Raw genomic sequence first — 6000 nt, forward strand, 5'->3', positions numbered from 1 at the left:
AATCAAATTTAGAATATTCATTCAATAAAAGACACCATGGACAAAACCAACAGAAAGATGGCAGGCCAAGAGAAGGTATTTTTCAATCCTATAATCAATAAATCTCCACAAAAAACTCCTGCAAACCAAAAAGAAAGACAGGAAGGGGAGTTCCCTGGTGGCCTAATGGTTAGGATTCTAGGCTTTCAATTCCCTGGCCTGGGTTTAATCCTTGTTTGGAGAACTAAGATTCTGCAAGCTGCATAGAAGGGTGCAGCCAAAAAAAATAAAAGAACACCCCCCCAAAAAAGAAAACCCAAAAGAAAGATAGACAAAGGACAAAACATACAAGCAACAAAAGGGAAAACCTGAATGGATATGAGATGCTCAAATTCATTAATTATCAGAGAATGTAAATTAAAACAAGACATCATTTTATACCTGATTTGCAGAAATAAAGAAGTTGGATAAAATCAAATACTGGCAAAGATGTGGGCAGACAAGAAGCCTCCTCACTGCTAGAAAGCACATAAGCTAGTCCTCCTATTCTATAACCCAAGAATCCTACTCCTGGCCATATATCCCAGAGAACTTCTCACACAGGTCCATAGGGATGTACAAATAAGAGTTTATTTACCACAGTGTACTTGTGATGCCAGAAAGGCAACTCAGGTGTCAGTGATTAGGGAATGAGAAGTAAAATGTGGTATGTGCATATTATGGAATTCTACATTATACACAATTATATGTACACACAAAACAGAAAGGTCTTCAAAACAATGCTGAGTAAAAATAGTAAGAAGCCAAACAAGGTATATAACACAATACAAAAACTAAATATACATACACACAACACACTACATATTTCATGATTCATATATAATCAAGGAATGTATCAGCCATAATGCAGTGGGTACCTACTAGAAAAAGTAATGGAAGTAGGGTTCAGAAATGAAAGAGGATTGTATAGTCTGATGATAGTGTCCAAAAATGGGAAGCATAGTTAAGTGTAACTTTTTTTACCTAAAGTGAAAGTGAAGTCACTCAGTCGTGTCCGACTCTTTGTGACCCCGTGGACTGTAGCCTACCAAGGTCCTCTGTCCATGGGATTCTCCAGGCAAGAATACTGGAGTTGGTTGCCATTTCCTTCTCCAGGGGATCTTCCCCACCCAGGGATTGAACCCAGGTTTCCCACACTGGAGGCAGACGCTTTAACCTCTGAGCCACCAGGGAAGCCTAAAGCCCTAATAATAATAAATTTCCCAAAACTAAAGGACACAAATCCCCAGCCTGTAGGGACTCACTGAGTGCCCTTAAAAAAGAAAAAAAAAAAAAATCTAGACACATTATGGAATTTCAGGGGTTTAAAATAAAACTCTAAAAGCTTCTGGAGATTGGGAAAAAGGCAGGGAAGGTCACATATAAATGAAGAATAAGAATGGCTATGGATTTCAATGGCAACATTAGAATGCAGAAAACAATGGAACTATGACTTCCAAACTTTTTAAGCCTGGATTTTTATACTCAAGACAAATGATTGATGAAATGTACAGGTAAAATAAAGATTTTTTTTTCAGCCATGCAAGATCTTAAAAACAAAGTTTTTGCTTCCCAGGTACCCTTTCTCTGGAAGTGAAAAAAAACATGGAAAATAGGAGATCCAATATCAGAGCAGGGCACAGAAAATTTTAAGGTGACAGAAAGAGAAGTTTCAGGGTGACAGCTGTGCAATAAGCCTAGAAAGTAATCAGTCCAGATTGCTTTAAAAGGATAGAAGGTTCTAGGACAGCTGTCTCAAAATGGAAAAGGGAAAACAGGTATTACTCCTGGAAAAACAAAAATTGGTTAAAAGAATAAATGCTATCATAATATACTGCATGGTCCTGCTATAATTATTCACATAGTTATAACTAAACGCCAACTTAATAAACATCTAAATAAATATATTCAAAGGATATGTGTAAATGTGGAAAGTCAACAGGTAATTCCTAAAACGGCTGTATCAAGAAACAGCAATAGGAGCAAGTTATTTATAAATATGAAAGAGGAAACAGCTCAAAGAAATAAATAAGTAGCCTCTAAAGTGTGAAGGGTGGGACAGGGAATGGTTGTTTTACAGATACTATTCTAATTTAAAAATTGTATTTTTTATTGTCAGTAAAGCAAGGAATTCCAATGGCCTTTCAACTTTTAGTAAATTAGATCTTCACAATATTATTTCTTGGTGTTAAACAAACTATATCTAGTTTGAGGAGCAGAAGACTGAACGGCAAACCAAGACAAAATCAAGCTTTAATGATTGATGAGAACATAGTACAAATAGTCCTGTGATTGAATCCCAACTCCACCACTTAACTCTGTAAAGTAGGACAAGTTACTTAACCATCCTATACATGTAACCACCTTCTCAATGTGGTTTTGCAGGATAATCAGGTGAAAACACCTGATGTAGTACTTGACCCATCAACAGATGTTAGAGCAACTTTTGCTTGTCTTTCTGCTCCCTAGCTAAAAACCCCCATTTTGACCCCAAGCTGCCTTGCTGGTCACAGAATACAAAGACTCATGGACAACTCAGCACATATCCCTCCTCACACTGAAAAATCAATCATGATGAGTAAGCAGACTTATCTTTGTATATGAAGTGCAGCATTATTCTTATTATGTGAAGGAGATTATCCTCATTATCCACATTTTGGATTATTGCCTGCTTTCAAACACTGTTCCAATTAGTCTAATACATTTGATCAGAACCATTTTATCACTAAGGTCTGTTGTGTAGGAGCATTATCAACTTCAAAAACAAACAAACAAAAAATTGAATGTTCCATCAGTCTTCATTCCTGCTCTGTCACTGCAAAGACTTAAAAATTTTCTAATGAAGGTCCTATCTGGCTCCCAGCTGGCTTGGGGCCACCTCCTGCTTACTGCAGCAAGAACAGAGTGAAATCAGCTCCAATCAGCTAATTGAATTGTTTACCATTTTCAATGTTTTCTTCCATTATTATGGCTGAATTCAGAATACTCTGCAAAATACAGAAACCTTAAAGAGAGTAACAGGGAATTCTCTTTATCTAACAGGGAATTATCTTTATGTCAGTCACCTTTACTTGCATGGCCAAAAGTCTTAACTGATTTTATACAAAGCATACATACTTCTATAAACAATCTGACAGACTTAAAAACAAATTCATAAACCATCAAGACTTTATCATTAATTCAACAAACATTATGCTAACATACTGCAGATAAAATAAATAAACCCTACTCTCAAATGAGAGGGAAAAGGAAAAAATAAAATTGAGAGCAACAGAGAACAAGTAGTCCAGGAAACAACTGAGAGCAGCAATTCCAGACTATCTGGTATAGTTTATAACACAGCTAAAGCAAAGGAAAATTATGAAAATTACCAAAGCTGATCACAGCTCTGAGCCTCCTAATAGCCAAAGTATAAAGAGAAACAGGATGGCTTACGAATAGAAATGATCTAATAAAAAGAGTCATTTGTTTAAATTTTTTTTTAAAGCAAAGAAAAACACCAAAAAGGCCTGTCACTGAGGGCTTAAAAGAACCTGTCTTTAAGGTTTATACTTTGTAAGGATCAGTAAATAAATTATAAACAGTGTCTTGGGTAGCAAGGAAGAGTTTTTTCATGTTCCTTTTCTCATGTCCCAATCCTAGATAAAAGTTAAAGTACAAAATATTAATTCACAGTTCTGTGAAGGAATTTCTATAAGGATCTAAAGTAACATAATGCAAGTACACTGGTGAAGTGTTAATTTCTATCATTTAGCTTAGTCTAGGTTTTCATAAATGCATGTTTTGCTTCCCTACCAGACTGTAAACACTCAAGGCTTACGTTGTTTGATTCCATTTGAACTTCCTTTGCTTTTTAGTACAGCTCCCGCTCAATTACAATGACCGATAAAATTTTACGCAGTCAATATTTATAGTCATTATCTATTAGTCTTCTCTGCAACACTATAAATTCCATGAGGACAGGAACAATGTCTTGATCATGTCCACATCCCCAGTCTCTGAGCATATGAATGGACCAAAAAAAGAAAACACAACCAAGAAGTATGAAAGGAGAGAAGAAATAATTCCTAAAATGGCAGTGATTCTGTTCTAACAAGAGCTGCAACACCTAGGTAAGTTACTTAACCTCTCTAACCCTCAAAGCTTTAATCTGTAGAAAAGGAAAAAAATAACACACTTCAGAGTTACTGTAAGCATTAAACCTTTTACTCTACAGAAAGTATTTAGCACAGTATCTGGAAAAAAGCTCATTAAACGTTACCCCTTTAACTTCTCTCAAGTTCTCCAACTGAAAACCCGGTGTTAAACACAACAGTGCCATCAAAGAATAAATTATTTCAGTAAAAGTACAACAGAGTTCATCCTTCCTTTCCTTTGAAGTTAAAATTTCATCTCTTCAATCTTTAAAATGGAAGGGGAATAGCTTGTGAATTACTTTCAAAATATTACAAACGCAAGAACAAGGGGAAAATGTCAATAATCAGCCTTGAAGTAACATGAAGGGAAAAATCACTTACTCATCTACTGTTAAGAAACAGGTTTTTAAGGAAGTGTTTATTAAAGGAAAAGAGGACTGAAAAGTTAGAAATGTTATTTAATAGTATGCTTAGAAAAATTACTTCCAAACTGTTTATTCAGAATTTAAACCTTAAAAATCAATTATCTTGACATCGTTTGCTTAAAAGCGGAACATTAAATACTTCCATTCAAACCGAAAACATTCCTTCATGACGGCTTCCCGGACTCCAGTCATCCTTCAGTCCTCTCCTCCCATTTTGAGCTTCCCTCGCATCACCACTGACACACGCTGTGTGCAGACTAAGTTCTGTCATTCCTATAATTACCACACCCCTGTCAGCCGCTTCAGGCCCATGTTGTTATGACATCTGTAAACTGCAGTCGGCCGTCTCCACTCCCCTGCCCCCTCCCCCGAACCTCCGGCTCTGGCTCAAACTTGACAATTTCCGAGACCAGACCGTTCCCTACTGCCTCAGTTAGGGTTTTTACACACACCCCCATCCCCTATTCTCACCTGGCTCAGTCACGCACACTCTGCGCAGCCCACCCCCGCCCCCACGCCCGTCTGCGTGGGGCCGCGGCGCTGGCTCCGCGCTGCCTGCCCGGCTCCGCGCTGCCTGCCCGGCTCCGCGCTGCCTGCTCGCCGCCCCGCAGCCTCTGCGCCCCGCAGTCCCCGGCGCCGCTTACAAGCCGGCTGCCGCGCCACCCCGCCCCGCCCCGCCTCGCCTCGCCTCCACCGGCGTTCCCGATGGCGAACACACCAGCGCTCCCCACCCCCACCGTCCCCTCCGCCTGCCGCGCGGCCGTTAGGACAACCGGGCCCGTGACGCACGGACGCGCCGCGAGTGCCCAGGCCCAGGAACCCGAGCTCGAGCACAGGCGGCGGCCCGCCCTCGCCGCGGGGCCTCTCCTGGGTCCCGCCGAGGACTGCCGGATCGGCCGGCGGGAGGGGGAGGGGTCGGGGGCCGCCACAGCCCCGCACTCACCAGGTTCAAGGCAACCGATCCCGGTGCCACTTCTGGGGTGAGCCTCTGCCTCGCTCGCTCGCCTGCCGTCCGTCTTCTACACACAACCTCGAAAGAGTCGGCTCTCGCCGCGCGGTGCTCACCAGGCCTCGCTCGTCGCCTCCGCCGCCGCGCACCCAGCACAGCGAGACCTAGCTCAGCCGGCGTTCGCAGTGCGCCTGCGCGCGGGGGCCGGGCCGCGCACTTGCGCGTGCCTCCCCACCACTCTGCTGCAGAGGCTGCCGGAAGATGTAGTCTTTCAACTCGTTCTCTGGAGGCTCTGGCGGTTAGCTGGGAACCAGTGGAGAGAGTCTGGAGTCCGGGAGAAGGTCCGATTGAGAAGGTGGGCAGTTAATGACAAGGGTTGGAGAGTCATGCTGGAGTGACAATGAAACGGTAGTTCTTAGGCTGAATTGCAAAGTTATGTTTTGTCTTCGAAGTTCTTCCAGGGCGGCAGGTC

At 41.9% G+C, this 6000-nt stretch overlaps 1 protein-coding gene across 1 annotated transcript in view; it reads right to left on the reverse strand.

The window, feature by feature from the left end:
• Window positions 1-5695, reverse strand: part of KPNA1 (karyopherin subunit alpha 1) — a 68700-nt gene extending 63005 nt beyond the window's left edge. Inside the window, exon 1 of the mRNA XM_052652595.1 lies at window positions 5523-5695. The gene's annotated coding sequence lies outside the window, so the exon portion shown is untranslated. The remainder of the gene's footprint in view (window positions 1-5522) is intronic.
• Between the last annotated feature and the right edge of the window lie 305 nt (window positions 5696-6000).

This window comes from Budorcas taxicolor, chromosome 1 (genome assembly GCF_023091745.1).
Source record: "Budorcas taxicolor isolate Tak-1 chromosome 1, Takin1.1, whole genome shotgun sequence".
NCBI lineage: Eukaryota > Metazoa > Chordata > Mammalia > Artiodactyla > Bovidae > Budorcas > Budorcas taxicolor.